This window comes from Eptesicus fuscus, chromosome 25, assembly GCF_027574615.1.
Source record: "Eptesicus fuscus isolate TK198812 chromosome 25, DD_ASM_mEF_20220401, whole genome shotgun sequence".
Taxonomy (NCBI): domain Eukaryota; kingdom Metazoa; phylum Chordata; class Mammalia; order Chiroptera; family Vespertilionidae; genus Eptesicus; species Eptesicus fuscus.
The window spans coordinates 6,283,034-6,300,519 of NC_072497.1; the positions used below are offsets into that span (position 1 = coordinate 6,283,034).

General features: G+C 52.2%; 1 long non-coding RNA gene across 1 annotated transcript; it reads left to right on the forward strand.

The window, feature by feature from the left end:
• Window positions 1–10,464: 10,464 nt before the first annotated feature.
• LOC129148369 (uncharacterized) lies at window positions 10,465–13,102 on the forward strand. The gene is made up of 3 exons (XR_008555432.1): window positions 10,465–10,519; window positions 12,806–12,952; window positions 13,066–13,102. It is a non-coding gene; the product is annotated as an uncharacterized LOC129148369 (long non-coding RNA).
• The last annotated feature ends 4,384 nt before the right edge of the window (window positions 13,103–17,486 follow it).

Consider the following 17,486-nt stretch of genomic DNA (forward strand, 5'->3'; position numbering starts at 1 on the left):
GAGGACGCCCTCCCCCCACCCCCCCACCACCGCCCTGCAAAACCAGCAGGTCCCAGGGACCCCCAGCAGCTGCTGAGACTGGGGTCCTGACAGAGGGGACCCCCCCCCCCCCAAGACCATCCCCACCTGGCCCCAAAACAGAAAGCTCTGGCTTGATTTCACTTCCTTCTGTTTGAACTGAGGGAGAGGGTGGCGACGGAGAGAAAAAACAAAACGACTCTAAGCAAGTCTCCCGGGCGCCAGGGGATGGGGGGGGGGCCGGGGAGATGACAGGGTGACCCTCCCTGTTGCCCCAAAGTTCCAGAAAGAAGCAGGGGAAGGAGGGGGTGCCGGTTTCCTGCAGAGAGCCCAGAACAACGTGGCCATTTGGGGGGGGGGGAAGGGGATGGCACGGGGGTGATGGGCTGATGGGTGGGTGGCAGGAGTGGCTGGACCCTCCGAGGCTGCGGAGGGGGAGCGTGCGGGCAGCGGGCAGCTCGGGGCCCCGCTCCCCTCCCGCCAGCCCGGCCACACGGACACCGCGTGGCTCCCGCCACGGCCGAGCCACAGAGCCCGCCCGGAGCCCTGTCCGCGGGCACCTTCCCCGCTGCCTCCCCCACATCTCGAGCCTTTTCCCTGCCTCTCGCCGCGTCTCTCGGCAGCTTGTCATAACCTGCAATCAGGTGCCCTCCCGGCGGGGGTCAAGGCCAGAGGGCAGCGCTCCGAGGCGCCAGCATCGCCGGCAAGGACGCGGCCTCCCTTCTGTCTGCCTCGCGCTGCACTCTGCGGGCCGGTCGGGCCGGGCGGGCCGGGGGGAGCCGGCTCCACATCCCCAGGCCCCAAAGCAATGGGGTTCTGGGCCTGGGGGCTGCGCACATGCGTGTCCCTCCAAATCCGAAGGGGCTGTTTGCACGTCTTTCTTAACTGGAGGGGGGCTTGACCCAGAGCGGCCGAGGGAGGGGGGGCGTAGAAGAATGTCACCCAGGCCGGTTCGGCGGCCACATCTTGGGGTCCCCCCCCCCCGTCAGCCCCCAGCTATTTAACTGGTTCAAACCATTTCCTTAATTCCTTAGGCTCACCCTGTGATTCTTTCCAAAGAATAATCAAAACGGGGAGATTGATTTGAGACTTTCTGTCCCGTGTGTGAACGTTAAGCGTTTGTAGGGACAGACATTTGGGGTTCAGGACTCCCCAAAAGGCCGGGAGTCGGGGTGTCCCACAGGCCCTGTGGTCAGGTGGGGGGTTCCTCCTAGCTCAGGTGAGCGCCCCCAAATACCACCTCCTGACCTGGGAGGTGCCCCGTCCCGGGTTCTTCCTCCCCCCCCCCCAATTATGGATTTAGTAAGAGCTGGCCTCCGTGTCTTCTTACCTAGGGACCCCCAGAAAAATCAACTTAGAACACACCCAGGTCCCTGGCATTCTTTAGTTGTCTTCTATGGCTGGTGAGGGGCCTGGGGGCGGAGGTTGGTGGGTGGGATGTCACCCGCCTGGGGAAGGGGACCAGGGAGGCAGGTAAAGGGGGCACAGGACTGAGAAAGAGGACCCAAACCAAGACACCCCCCCCACAGCTGCCTTCCTGAGCCTGGGTCCTTGGTGGGTGTGTTTAAAGTGGCAGTAGAGCCCGGCCGTGTGGCTCAGTGGTTGAGCGTTGACCTATGAACCAGGAGGTCAGGGTTCAATACCCAGTCAGGGCGGGTTGCAGGTGGGGTTTGATCCCCAGTGTGGGGCGTGCAGGAGGCAGCCGATCCATGATTCTCTCTCATCACTGATGTCTCTCTCTCTCTCTCACTGTGTCCCCTCCTCTCTCCTCTCAGAAGAACAACAAGGTGGGGGAGGGGGCGACTACTCCACCAGGTCCCGGGACAGGAGGGGTCCTGAGCTTACTGTCCTGCCTTTCCTCCCCCGGGACCTGCCCCCTACCAGCTCCTCCAGGCGTCCCCAGGAGAGGTGGCTCTGACGCAGGCCTGTGACGGGCGCCATCCAGCCTGCGCTATGGAGCTAGTGGCACCTTAAAACCTACTTCCACCGCCCAAACCACATCGCACTCCCCACGGGGAGCCTGCAGGCAGTGGCCAGCCCTCCAGGGGGGCCCTTGGTGGGGAGGGAAGAGTGCGTGGCATACACTGCAATAAGAGAGGGGCAGGGGGGAGATTTGATTTGAGACGGGGGGTTATTTGATATTCCTCCACATCAGCGTCCATTCTGTCCAGTTAAGGCGGGGAAAATGCATTTCAGTTTTCCGCATGGGAAGGCCCTGGCGAGATACAGTGGGGAGGAAGGCATTGGCTGTGTCTAGGAGGCTTTGAATCCCTCAAAGAGAAAAAAACATTTCAGCAGGAACATAGGAAAATGTAGTTGGACTTGAGCAGTTCTTTCCGGAATAATCGATGGCGTTGTTTATTGCAGTTTTCCATTTCCCATTTTGCTTTGTTTCTCAAGGCTCAGGGGGGCAGGTGGGGAGCGGGGGGGGGGTGGGGGGTGTCTGCGTGGTCCTTGATGTGAGCATCTTAAAGTGGTAGTGGGCCATCGGCGTGCAGGTGCTGCTGCCTTGACGGAGGTGGTGGTTACTGTCCCTTTTAATCTCTGAACAAAGCCCCAATCCTCTCCCCCCTCCCCACCCCCCACATGTCCTACTTTTGTACAAACTGTGAGGCTGTAGAGCCTAGAGATAGTGTTCATTCAAAACACTGTTCAGGCCCGAGCCGGTGTGGCTCAGTGGATAGAGCATCGGCCTGAGGACTGAAGGGTCCCAGGTTCAATTCCGGCCAAGGGCACACGCGGGCTCGATCCCCAGTGTGGGGCGCGCAGGAGGCAGCCGATCAGTGATTCTCTCTCATCACTGATGTTTCCGTCTCTCCCTCCCTCTCCCTTCCTCTCTGAAATCAATAAAAATATATTTTAAAAAATAAACACTGTTCAGCCCTAACTGGTTTGGCTCAGTGGACAGAGCGTCGGCCTGCGGACTCAAGGGTCCCAGGTTCGATTCCGGTCAAGGGCATGTACCTTGGTTGCGGGCACATCCCCAGTAGGAGGTGTGCAGGAGGCAGCTGATGGATGTTTCTCTCTCATCGATGTTTCTAACTCTCTCTCCCTCTCCCTTCCTCTCTGTAAAAAAATCAATAAAATATATGTTAAAAAAATTAACACCGTTCAGAAACACTCAGGCCCAGGGTGAGGGTGTTGGGAGTGACCGCTCCTTCCTCCCCAGGCTCTGCTCAAAGCGAGCTTCCCGATGAGCTTGGTAAAAGACAGTGACGTGAAGGGTGCTTCCGGCACCCTCCCCATTCCCACCCGAAAGTGAAGGGTGCCCGGTAACCCGGTAACCCGGTAACCCGGGCCCGATGGAACAGGATTCGCATGTCAGCCCTTCTTCAGGGTTTCCCCGTGCAGATCCACGCGTCATCGCGTCGCTGATGTCTGTCCTTCTCTCTGATGGGCTCCGCGCCGCACCCCCAGGCCCAGGGCCTTTGTCCGCCGGGCGCAGGCGGAGAATCTGTCTCCGGTGAAATAAGGCGCCGGGCCAGAAGCCAGTCACTATAACGGAATGGTGTCAGCCCCTCCTGCGTGTTTCCTTTCTCTCTTGACTGTAACTGAGTGGCTGAGGGGCAGGAGTGGAGACAAACCCCAGCTGCAGGGAGGCCTGCGGCCCCCGCCCCGGCCGGCCCATCATTAGGTCCGCTCCCTCTCGGCGCGGAGGTCAGGGTGCGCACATAGAAATTGCCTTTTGCATTACTTCCGGGCGAGTGCAGCTGTCAGAGCAATCATAGGAGCTTTCAGTCCCACGCTCTGCCACCTCTTCCCGCTTTTTGGCCAGGAGGTCATGTGCAAATTGAACGTGACAACCCCGAAGACATGGCCAACAGACCGCTATTGTCACCGCGGCCAGCCGCCCCGCTCAGAACAACGCGAAGCCACGTGACTCTGCAGCCTCCGCCAGGCAGGCCCGGCTCCTCAGCGTGGCTCCAGCGGCGCCGTGGCATCTGCAAGGCAGGCAGCTCTGACCCCCAATATTTCCCTCCCCCGCCCCGAGACTCCTGAGGACGGTGTACTCAGAGGGGCCAGCCAGAGAGGGCAAGGTGACGGCTAAAGAGCCCCTCCACCCACAGGTGCACACACACACACATACACACACACACACACTCAGAGGTGCACACACACACGTGCATGCAGACACACATACACAGAGGTGCACACACAGGTGCACACACACTCAGAGGTGCACACACAGGTGCACATACACACACAGGTGTACACTCACAGGTGCACACACACAGTGGTGCGCACACACACATATATACACACATACACTCAGAGATAGGTACACACACACACAGGTGCACACACATATATACACACACAGAGAAGTGCACACACACAGAGATGCACATACAGGTGCACACACACAGGTGCACACACGCACATATACACATACACAGGTGCGCACACACAGGTGCACACAGACACAGGTGCACATGCACACATATACACATACACACACAGAGGTACACACACATACACACTTACTGGGGAATATACTTCTATTTGAAATTATGCAAAATTTTTAGACTCCAATAGCAATGTGGTTGAAAATCATTTTCAGCAGGCCAGTGTGGCTCAGTGGTTGAGCATTGACCTATAAACCAGGAGGTCAAGGTTCGATTCCCGGTCGGGGCACATGCCCGGGTTGCAAGCTCGATCCCCAGTAGGGGGCATGCACGTGGCAGCCGATTGATGATTCTCTCTCTTCATTGGTGTTTCTCTCTCTCTCTCTCTCTCTCTCTCCCCTCTCCCTTCCTCTCTGAAATCAGTAAAAATATTTTTAAGAAAGGAAGAAAACCATTTTCATGGTTGTTTGAACAATGGCGATGTCATTCAGGAAGCACCTGGAAATATGGGCCGAGCTTGGCCTCTTATTAGCAAGTCCTGGTCAGCCCTGTTCTCAGGACCCATTGCATAGCAAAAAGTAGAGTGATCGTCACTTAATGTCATCATCATTAAAAGAGAACCGTCCTCGCCCTAGCCGGTTCGGCCCAGTGGGTAGAGCATCGGCCTGAGGACCAAAGGGTCCCGGGTTCGATTCCAGTCAAGGGCACGTACCTCGGTTGCAGGCTCCTCCCCGCCCCGGCCCTGGTCGGGGCTTGTGCAGGAGGCAACCAATCGATGTGTTTCTCTCACATCTATATTTGTCTGTCCCTCCCTCTCTCTTCCACCCTCCCTAAAAATCAATGGAGCCGAAACCGGTTTGGCTTGGTGGATAGAGTGTTGGTCTGCGGACTGAAGGGTCCCGGGTTCGATTCCGGTCAAGGGCATGTACCTTGGTTGCGGGCACATCCCCGGTGGAGGGTGTGCAGGAGGCAGCTGGTCGATGTTTCTCTCTCATCGATGTTTCTAGCTTTCTATCCCTCTCCTTTCCTCTCTGTAAAAAATCAATAAAATATATTTTAAAAAAATAAAATAAAAATCAATGGAAAAGTACCCTCGGGGGAGGATTAACCCAAAAAAGAACCCTCCTCACACCAAAGGAGCCACAAACTTCTCCCCATCTCGGAGAGCGCACTGCCTCCGTGGATTGGGACTTGGCCATCGCTGTGGCCCATTCATGTCCTGCCCAGATTGCAGTGAGCAGAGGGAGAGCTGTTGTGCGCTGACAGGGTGTTTGATGATTTCTAGGGAACGAGTGGCTGTTTTCACTCCTGTTCCAAATGGACAGGTGTCTACCGCAGAACTGGCAACCTGGTTGGCACACTCGACGAGTGGCCAGAGAGCGCATTGCTCATGGAGAACAGACTCCCCTCCCTCCTGGGATGTGTGCGCGCCCGCCCGCCCCTGTGAGGGCTGGCAGCGGCTGGAGATGCTGGAGGTGGAAAGGTTGGTCCAGGTCCAGGCAGCGTAGGCCGGCGGGAGCCCTCGGGTTCCCAGCGGCACCATATGCAGGCGCATCTCGCCCGCAGCTCATCTTGCGCGTTTACCAGGTTGCACTCTAGACGCGCGGATTAAAGTCGGTGAAAGGCGCTTTATCTGCCCTAGGATGCTCATGTCAGTGTCAACAAATCAGATCAAATAAACCAAGAGGTGGCTGGGTGGTTTTTTTTAACACTTCGTTAAATAGCATTATTATTATTTAATATATTTTATTGATTTCCGAGAGGAAGGGAGAGGGAGAGATGAGAGAGTCATCGATTGGCTGCCTCCCTGCACGCCCCCTACTGGGGATCGAGCCCGCAACCCTGGCATGTGCCCTTGACCGGCATCGAACCCAGGACCCTTCAGTCTGCAGGTTGATGCTCTATCCACTGAGCAAAACTGGTTAGGGCAAATAAGCATTCTTTTTATTCCTTTTTTTTTTTTTGTTCCCCCCTCAAAGGAAGTGTCCTTATTTTCATCTTGTCCGTGGGTGAGATGGACATGTGCTTAAGGCTGAGTGTCAGGAGGGAGTCCCTGTCAGAGTGCACCTGGGAAGACCTGGCCCATAGGGAGCCTGGCTCTTGTCCTCAGTGGGTAAGGTCACATTTTATCACTCTACTAGTGGCCCGGTGCACGAAATTCGTGCACAGGGATGAGGGGTATCCCTCAGCCCAGCCTGCACCCTCTCCAATCTGGGACCGGGATCAGGCCTAAACCGGCAGTCAGACATCCCTCTCGCAATCCAGGACCGCTGGCTCCTAATTGCTCACCTGCCTGCCTGCCTGATCTCCCCTAACCACTCTGCCTGCCTGCCTGCTCGCCCCCAACTGCGCCCCCCCACACACACTGGCCTTCTCACCCCCAACTGCCCCCCCTGCTGGCCTGATCGCTCCCAACTGCCCCTGCCCCCGCCAGCCTGCTCACCCAACTGCACCCCACTGCCAGCCTGACCACCCCCAACTGCCTGATTACCCTCAACTGCCCTCCCCTCCTGGCCTGATCACCCCTAACCGCCTCTGCCTTGGCCCCGCCACCATGGCTTTGTCCGGAAGGACGTCCAGAAGGTCTCCCAGTCTAATTAGCATATTACCCTTTTATTAGTATAGATACCTAAGTGTGACCTCAGACCTATCACTGTGTCTTTCTCTCCTTCCACTTGCACCCATAATCCTCACAATCCCAAGTTATTATTCACGTCAGTGATTTTTCTTTCCTGAGTGTTATGCTAAAGCGAGGTATTAAGGAAGAAAAAGCAACATTGCAAAGCCCCAGGATCTGAAGTCCTTTTACTGTCTAACCTCTGCAGCACGAGAGCCGAGTGGAACCGGCTCGCCCCACCCTCGCCACCCATAACCGCCTCGTTCTGTCGGAATCCGCTGCATTTCGTGCAGATTAAAATGTAGACAAAGAGAAGGCACGTCTCCGGCCAGTCATCGCCCGGGACCGGCACCGCCAAGAGCGGGGGGGATCCTGCCAGGCGCCCGCCTTGCTGGCCGTGGGGCGCAGCGCGGATGACAAGCACACAGATGGGCGCGGGGCGTGATTAATGGCGCTCCCGGCCTGGTGGGGAGAAGGCAGGACGTGGCGGCGCACACGGAGCCTTTTTGGGTTAATGCGCCTCCCAGGGTTTGGAGTGGACGGGGACGCGGGAAAATCCCAGCCCCAGCCTTTGCTAGAAGAACAGGAGGAGCCGTTTTCCTCTCTTCGGAGCTGCCTGCCAAGACCAGACCACTCACTCTCCCTGCCCTTTCCGTGCTTCTGTTCCCATAGATGCACTCATCAATGCTTGGCCGTAATTATATTTGTACTAGAGGCCCGGTGCACGAAATTCATGCACAGCGGGGGGTTGTCCCTCAGCCCAGCCTGTACCCTCTCCAATCTGGGACTCCTGGAGGGATGTTCTGGAACTCCGACTGCCCATTCTGGAACCCGTTCTGAGCCCCTCATTGACTCAGCGGAATCATATTCGCCCTCCCTCCCCCCTTTTTATTTTCCTTCCTTCCTTCCTTCCTTCCTTCCTTCCTTCCTTCCTTCCTTCCTTCCTTCCTTCCTTCTTCTCTCTCTTAGTTTGTTCTTTTTTTCCCCTTGCCTGCACTTTCTCCTTTTTCTCCCAAGCATTGCCTCGCTTTAGCAACCTCAGTGCGACCTGGCCCCCGACAATGGACTGTCCACGGTCCCCAAGAGACAGATGTGCACGCCGGGAGTGTCCTTCCTCAGCTAGTTCCCTTTGCCTGTACCCCAGCCGCCTTCGAATCAGGTGGGTCCCTCCTGAGCATGGCACGCCTAATGCATCGAGAATACAGGAGGAGTCTTGCCCTGGCCGGTTTGGCTCAGTGGATAGAGCATCAGCCTGCAGACCGAAAGGGTCCCAGGTTTGATTCCGGTCCAGGGCTCAACCCCTAGTAGGGGATGTATGTGCAGGAGGCAGCCGACCCATGATTCTCTCTTATCATGGATGTTTCTCTCTCTCTCCCCATCTCCCTTCCTCTCTGAAATCAATAAAAATACTTTAAAAAAAAATACAAGAGCCTGTTTCCATTTTGTTTGTTCGTTTATTTTGTTCCTCAGAGTCCACGTGCAAGTGAACTCACACGGTATCCGTCTTTCCCTGAATGACTTATTGCAAACGAACACACAGTCCGTAAAACAAGAGGATTCCAATGCGCAGCGCTGGGCCACCCAACAGGATCTCAAACCAACCATCTGCCCTAGAGAGAAAGAATGGATCCAAGAGAGCCTGGCCACCGATTCCACGCTATTCCCTGCAGCTACCTGAGTCAACTCGTGAATGAAGTCTGCAAAACGTAAAAAAATACAGGAGACCAAGTTTCTGCCCTCCAACATAGCCAAGCCCGGCCGGCGTGGCTCAGTGGTTGAGCATCCACCTAGGAACCAGGAGGTCCCGGTTCGGTTCCGGGTCAGGCCACGTGCTTGGGTTGCAGGCTCCATCCCCAGTAGGGGGCGTGCAGGAGGCAGCCGATCAATGAATCTCTCTCATCACGGACGTTTCTATCTCTCTCTCCCTCTCCCTTCCTCTCTGAAATCAATAAAAATATGTTTTTTTTTTTAAAATAAAGTGTACATTAGTCAGCACAGTAGCTCCTTAGCAAAGCTGGGGACCCAGGCCCTGCTCACAGCTCCTGGTGGACATCAAGATGCGCTGCCCCCACTTGGAGGAACACAGGACTGCTCTTAAGGGCATGACCTTGACCGAGCTCCAGGGGTTCACGTCTTGCCTTTGCTACTTGCTTGCTCTGCTTTCTTCGAGTGAACTTAGACTTGGTGCCGTAGGCTTCTGAGAATCACTGGAAATACTCCATGCCCGTCTTAGCACGCTGCTTGTTAGAAGTAGGTGCTCAATTAATGCTGTCTTGTTATTTATGTATTTTTAAATATTTTTAAATTGATTTCAGAAAGGAAGGGAGAGGGAGAGAGAGAGAGAGGGTTACTTTAAGCCACTGCGAGAGCATCAAAATAAATATTGCACTTGTGACATTCTAATTTAGGAGTTTCTGAAAGAGACATGGAAAGGCATTTTTCAAAAGCTTGGGTTTTAAGGGAAATCTTCAGAAGGAAAGGGGGCTGTGGGGTCCTCTCCTCTTCCATGGATTTGGGGGGCAGGAGTGAGAGAATTTCCATCGTACACTCTCCCCATCCTGGTCCCAACACTGTGGAATGCCCCCTGTCCTGCCAGGTTTGTCCTTGAGTTCTGCATTCCACCCTCCAGCTACACTGACTCTGTCCTCATTGTCCTTGAATCTGCTCTTCCCATGGCCTGAACAGCCCCCCTTCTTTTCTCTCCCCACCAAACCCTGGCTTAGGTCACGGCGCTCATTCATCAGCCCTCTGCTTGGATGTTCCCACCTCTGAGAAGAACTCCCCAAATCGGTGCCCCATTTGTGATGCTGTTCCGTGGTTGTAAACAGATGAAAGAAGCGACCAAGACCAACAGGTAAGCCGGGCTTACGTCAGCAACACGCATGTCTTGACGTCACCAAACCACCTGCTGAGTGACGTGAAGGTTCTGACCATTTTATACAACCAAAGCCCACTTCACGGGAGAACCAGTGCTGAGGTTGTGTAGAAATAATTGCTGTATCCTTCCTAAAACCAGCAATGGCGAAGTCAGTAATACAGTCTCAACTGGGAAAAGTTTGGAACAAAGTAAAATGAGGGACATGTTTTTTCAAAACATATTTTTATTGATTTCAGAGAGGAAGGGAGAGGGAGAGAGAGAGAAAGAAACATCAATGATGAGAGAGAATCATGGATCGGCTGCCTCCTGCACGCCCCACACTGGGGATGGAGCCCACCACCCGAGCAGGTGCCCTGACTGGGAATTGAACTGTGACCTCCTGGTTCATAGGTCCACGCTCAACCACTGAGCCACGCCAGCCGGGTGAGAGACATACTGTCTTTGGGGCTCATTTAGTCTAAGAAGGAAGACTCAAGTGGGTGGAGGTGTTTCTACTTAAGTCTAAACTTAACTACTGAATCATTCTGCAGAGTTTACACTTGCCTCCTAGAATATATAAGACAGCATTAACCTTGTCATCTGTTGAATATATACAGCATGGATACCGGCTTCGTTGTGGGCGACTGGAATGGAAAAAGAAATAGATCAAGCAATTCGAAGGTAAGGAGAGATGACACTGGATCTCAAGGTGACTTCTTCTCTCTAACACGACATTTTCCCAGAGCTTTGCACATGGAATAGACATAGATAACACCTTTTACACTTGCATTTTGAAAAAATATATTTTTTATTGATGTCAGAGAGGGATAGAAACATCAAGGAGCCCTGACCAGTTTGGCTCAGTGGTTAGAGCATCGGCCTGCAGACTGAAGGGTCCCAGGTTCGATTCCGGTCAAGGGCATGTTCCTTGGTTGTGGGCACATCCCCAGTTGGGGGTGTGCGGGAGGCAGCTGATCAATGCTTCTCTCTCATTGATGTTTCTAACTCTCTATCCCTCTCACTTCCTCTCTCTAAAAAATCAATAAAGTATATTTTAAGCCGAAACCGGTTTTGCTCAGTGGTTAGAGCATCGGTCTGCGGACTGAGGGGTCCCAGGTTCGATTCCGGTCAAGGGCATGTACCTTGGTTGCGGGCACTTCCCCAGTGGGGTGTGTGCAGGAGGCAGCTGGTCGATGTTTCTCTCTCATGGTTGTTTCTAACTCTCTATCCCTCTCCCTTCCTCTCTGTAAAAAAATCGATAAAATATATTAAAAAAACATTTTAAAAAGTGTGTGTGTGTGTGTGTGTGTGTATACATATATATATATATATATATGTGTGTGTGTGTGTGTGTGTGTGTATATATATGTGTGTGTGTGTGTGTGTGTGTATATATATATGTGTGTGTGTGTGTGTGTGTGTATATGTATGTGTGTGTGTGTATATATATATATATGTGTGTGTGTGTGTGTGTGTGTGTATATATATATATGTGTGTGTGTGTGTGTATATATATACACACACACACACACACACACACACACACACACACACACACCATCAAGGATGGTAGTGAATCATTGCCCCAATCCAGGCATGTGCCCTGACCGGGAATCAAACCATGACCTCCTGGTTCATACATCGAAGGTCAACCACTGAGCAACACTGGCTGGGCTAAATTTTCCTATTTTATAGAAAAATATATGGGTGTGTGGGTGTGGTGTATAGACTATAAAATAAAGTTTTAAAACCTTGTAAATGACCAGTGTTTTCCAAAGAAGGGATTCAGGAAAGTCACCCCATCCTGCAGAATGCCATCAGCAGAGGCAGAGCGTGGAGCAAGCAGGGCGTGACTCAGCCCTGTGCTCTGTGAGTGCAGGTTGAGTCTGCACTTAGAGACATGTGGCCACAACTCCGACAATAACTAGCACATTCCAGCAGGGGCGAGGGCCTCGCCAGTGCTGTCCACGCAGTTAGTTATTTTTAAAAATTATTTTCCACTTTGTTATTATTTTATTTTTTTAATATTTTCATTGACTTCAGAGAGGAAGGGAGAGGGAGAGAGAGAGAGAAACATCAATGATGTGAATCACTGATCGACTGCCTCCCACAGGTCCCCCCTACTGGGAACTGGGCCCACAACCCAGGCAGGTGCCCTTGACTGGAATCGAACCTGGGACCTTTCAGTCTGCAGAATGATGGTCTACCCACTGAGCAAAACCGGCTAGGGCTGTTTTTATTTTTTTTTAAGTATATTTTTATTGACTTAAGAGAGGGAGAGAGAGACAGAAACATCAACGATGAGAGGAAGTCATTGATTGACAGCCTTCTACACACTCCACACTGGGGGATTGGGCCTGCAAACCGGGCATGTGCCCTGACCAGCAATCGAACCACGGTTCCTTGAGCCACTCCGGCTAGGCCACGCATTATGTCGTTTAATCATCACAAGAATCCTGTGAGGTGCGGGACGATTGTAACAGTACAAATGAGTCACTTAAGGTTAACTCGTTACGAAATGTGTCCAAGGTCACACCATAACAATCAACAGAGCCAGTCTTGGTCATCTCATTCCAGGGTTCCTGCTCTGAGCTTCTGGCCAACACCACGGCCCCCACCCGATCTCAGGAAACGAGATGTAATGGGAGAAGCCCGGGCTCTGGAATCTGAAGACTCACATTAATTATGGGCGTCAGTACGTCACCCCATGCCTGTCTCATCATTTCTGATATGAGAATGGGGATGTGACGATCTGCCCTGCCTGCTTCCCTGCCCTGTCTGCCCATGGCTCCATGACATGCAAGGACTCAGGACCCAGGAATGTGCTGAACAAATACCAGTTGATAGGACTGATTTACAAGCAGAGTCTGTTGACGGATGTGTATGAGTTGAGTTGGTATTTAGGGAGCGTTTTATGAGTGACATTTGAAACTGATGAAATAAAGATGATGGACTCTTCCCACACAGATAAAATGGATGTTGTCTGAAGAAGGCCGGGGCTGACCCCACACCCTGCTCTTCAGGCCTCTGCAGAAAGAGAGGATAGCAAAGACAAGAGTCCCAATCCGAACACAGTCGGGCATTGAACCAATGAAGACTACAGATTATGCAAAGGTAAATCCATGAATTGACAGGGATTTCGAGGGGGTTAAAAATTAGGATATTTTCTAAAGAATATACCAGCAACTTCATATTTTCTAATATATATGTTTTATTGATTTCAACAGCAAGACAGAGGGAGGGAGAGAAACCTTCAATGACGAGAGAGAATGACTGTTTTGCTGCAGCCTGTAAACCCAGGATGGGGACCCAGCAAAGAACCACAGCAAGCGCACTAAACGGGAACCCAGTGCTGACCTACAGGTTCATAAGTAAACAAACACACACGAGCCATGTGTATACTTTTTAAGACACTAGTACAATCGTTCTTGCCATTAGTCTAACTTAATCGACCATAGCTTAGTATAGTGAGGGAAATTAGAACTTCCAGAACTAAGCCTATAGTAATTTAGATTTGTGAGAGACAGGAGGCCTAAGAGAACCTAGGTTAGCATAGAAGAGGTTAACTCAGCGTACAATACCCTAAGTTAGGGTATTATCCTAAAGTAGCCTACCTTAGTTAGGGTGAGGAGTACCTTGAGGACCTGGCCTAGCGTAGTTTAGCCTAGAGTAGCTTGGCTTGTGAGGCAGACGAGACCTTGGAGGACCTGGCCTAGCGTAGTTTAGCCTAGAGTAGCCTACGTTAGTTAGGGTGAGGAGACCCTTGAGGACCTGGCCTAGCGTAGTTTAGCATAGAGTAGATTAGCTGAGTGAGGCAGATGAGACCTTGGAGGACCTATCTTAGCTTAGCCTAGCCTAGAGTAGCCTATGTTAGTTAGGGTGAGACCTTTGAGGACCTGTCCTAGCGTAGTTTAGCCTAGAGTAGATTAGATTGTGAGGCAGACAAGACCTTGGAGGACCTAGATTACCTTAGCCTAGAGTAGCCTATGTTAGTTAGGGTGAGGAGACCCAAGAGGACCTGGCCTAGCCCAGTTTAGCCTGGAGTAGATTAGCTGAGTGAGGCAGAGGAGACCTTGTAGGACCTAGCATAGCTTAGCCTAGAGTAGCCTATGTTAGTTAGGGTGAGGGGACACTTGAGGACCTGGCCTAGCGTAGTTTAGCCTAGAGTAGCTTATCTGAGTGAGGCAGACAAGACCTTGGAGGACCTAGCTTAACTTAGCCTAGAGGATCCTACCTTAATTAGGGTGAGGAGACCCTTGAGGACCTGGCCTAGCGTAGTTTAGCCTAGAGTAGCTTAGCTTGTGAGGCAGACGAGACCTTGGAGGACCTAGAATAGCTTAGCCTAGAGTAGCCTACGTTAGTTAGGGTGAGGAGACCCTTGAGGTCCTGGCCTAGCCTAGTTTAGCCTAGAGTAGATTAGCTTGTGAGGCAGACGAGACCTTGGAGGACCTAGCATAGCTTAGCCTAGAGTAGCCTACGTTAGTTAGGGTGAGGAGACCCTTGAGGACCTGTCCTAGTGTAGTTTAGCCTAGAGTAGATTAGCTTGTGAGGCAGACGAGACCTTGGAGGACCTAGCATAGCTTAGCCTAGAGTAGCCTATGTTAGTTAGGGTGAGGAGACCCTGGAGGACCTGGCCTAGTGTAGTTTAGCCTAGAGTAGATTAGCTTGTGAGGCATACGAGACCTTGGAGGACCTGGCATAGCTTACCCTAGAGTAGCCTACGTTAGTTAGGGTGAGGAGACACTGGAGGACCTGGCCTAGCCTAGTTTAGCCTAGAGTAGATTAGCTGAGTGAGGGAGATGAGACCTTGTAGGACCTAGCCTAGCTTAGCCTAGAGTAGCCTACGATAGTTAGGGTGAGGAGACCCTTGAGGACCTGGCCTACAATAGTTTAGCCTAGAGTAGCTTAGCTGAGTGAGGTGACGAGACCTTGTAGGACCTAGCGTAGCTTAACCTAGAGTAGCCTATGTTAGTTAGGGTGAGACCTTGGAGGACCTGGCCTAGCGTAGTTTAGCCTAGAGTAGATTAGGTGAGTGAGGCAGACAAGAACTTGGAGGACCTAGCGTAGCTTAGCCTAGAGTAGCCTACGTTAGTTAGGGTGAGGAGACCCTTGAGGACCTGGCCTAGCCTACTTTAGCCTAGAGTAGATTAGCTGAGTGAGGCAGACGAGACCTTGGAGGACCTAGCTTAGCTTAGCCTAGAGTAGCCTACGTTAGTTAGGGTGAGGAGACCCTTGAGGACCTGGCCTAGCCTAGTTTAGCCTAGAGTAGATTAGCTTGTGAGGCAGACGAGACCTTGGAGGACCTAGCATAGCTTAGCCTAGAGTAGCCTACGTTAGTTAGGGTGAGGAGACCCTTGAGGACCTGGCCTAGCCTAGTTTAGCCTAGAGTAGATAAGCTTGTGAGGCAGACGAGACCTTGGAGGACCTAGCATAGCTTACCCTAGAGTAGCCTACATTAGTTAGGGTGAGGAGACACTTGAGGACCTGGCCTAGTATAGTTTAGCCTAGAGTAGATTAGCTTGTGAGGCAGAAGAGACCTTGGAGGACCTAGCATAGCTTAGCCTAGAGTAGCCTAGGATAGTTAGGGTGAGGAGTCCCTTGAGGACCAGGCCTAGCGTAGTTTAGCCTAGAGTAGATTAGCTGAGTGAGGCAGATGAGACCTTGGAGGTCTTAGCATAGCTTAGCCTAGAGTATCCTAAATTAGTTAGGGTGAGGAGACCCTTGAGGACCTGGCCTAGCATAGTTTACCCTAGAGTAGATTAGCTGAGTGAGGCAGATGAGACCTTGGAGGACCTAGCATAGCTTAGCCTAGAGTAGCCTACGATAGTTAGGGTGAGGAGTCCCTTGAGGACCTGGCCTACAGTAGTTTAGCCTAGAGTAGCTTAGCTGAGTGAGGTGACGAGACCTTGTAGGACCTAGCGTAGCTTAACCTAGAGTAGCCTACGTTAGTTAGGGTGAGGAGACCCTTGAGGACCTGGCCTAGCGTAGTTTAGCCTAGAGTAGATTAGCTTGTAAGGCAGACGAGACCTTCGAGGACCTAGCATAGCTTAGCCTAGAGTAGCCTACGTTAGTTAGGGTGAGGAGACCCTTGAGGACCTGGCCTAGCCTAGTTTAGCCTAGAGTAGATTAGCTGAGTGAGGGATACGAGACCTTGTAGGACCTAGCGTAGCTTAGCCTAGAGTAGCCTACGATAGTTAGGGTGAGGAGTCCCTTGAGTACCTGGCCTACAGTAGTTTAGCCTAGAGTAGCTTAGCTGAGTGAGGCAGATGGGACCTTGGAGGACCTATCTTAGCTTAGCCAAGCCTAGAGTAGCCTATGTTAGTTAGGGTGGGGCCTTTGAGGACGTGGCCTAGCATAGTTTAGCCTAGAGTAGATTAGGTGAGTGAGGCAGACGAGACCTTGGAGGACCTAGCGTAGCTTAGCCTAGAGTAGTATATGTTAGTTAGGGTGGGGAGACCATTGAGGACCTGGCCTAGCCTAGTTTAGCCTAGAGTAGATTAGCTGAGTGAGGCAGATGAGACCTTGGAGGACCTAGTGTAGCTTAGCCTGGAGTAGACTATGATAGTTAGGGTGAGGAGTCCCTTGAGGACCTGGCCTACAGTAGTTTAGCCTAGAGTAGCTTAGCTGAGTGAGGCAGACGATACCCTGTAGGACCTAGCATAGCTTAGCCTAGAGTAGCCTACGTTAGTTAGGGTGAGGAGACCCTTGAGGACCTGGCCTAGTGTAGTTTAGCCTAGAGTAGATTAGCTTGTGAGGCAGAGGAGACCTTGGAGGACCTAGCATAGCTTAGCCTAGAGTAGCCTACGTTAGTTAGGGTGAGGAGACACTTGAGGACCTGGCCTAGTGTAGTTTAGCCTAGAGTAGATTAGCTTGTGAGGCAGACGAGACCTTGGAGGACCTGGCATAGCTTAGCCTAGAGTAGCCTACGTTAGTTAGGGTGAGGAGACCCTTGAGGACCTGGCCTAGCGTAGTTTACCCTAGAGTAGATTAGCTTGTGAGGCAGACGAGACCTTGGAGGACCTAGCATAGCTTAGCCTAGAGTAGCCTACGTTAGTTAGGGTGAGGAGACCCTTCAGGACCTGGCCTAGTGTAGTTTAGCCTAGAGTAGATTAGCTTGTGAGGCAGACGAGACCTTGGAGGACCTAGCATAGCTTAGCCTAGAGTAGCCTACGTTAGTTAGGGTGAGGAGACCCTTGAGGACCTGGCCTAGCGTAGTTTAGCCTAGAGTAGATTAGCTGAGTAAGGCAGATGAGACCTTGGAGGACCTAGCATAGCTTAGCCTAGAGCAGCCTACGATAGTTAGGGTGAGGAGACCCTTGAGGACCTGGCCTACAGTAGTTTAGCCTAGAGTAGCTTAGCTGAGTTAGGCAGATGAGACCTTGGAGGACCTAGCATAGCTTAGCCAAGCCTAGAGTAGCCTATGTTAGTTAGGGTGAGACCTTTGAGGACCTGGCCTAGCGTAGTTTAGCCTAGAGTAGATAAGGGGAGTGAGGCAGACGAGACCTTGGAGGACCTAGCATAGATTAGCCTAGAGTAGCCTACGTTAGTTAGGGTGAGGAGACCCTTGAGAACCTATCCTAGCGTAGTTTAGCCTAGAGTAGATTAGCTTGTGAGGCAGACAAGACCTTGGAGGACCTAGATTACCTTA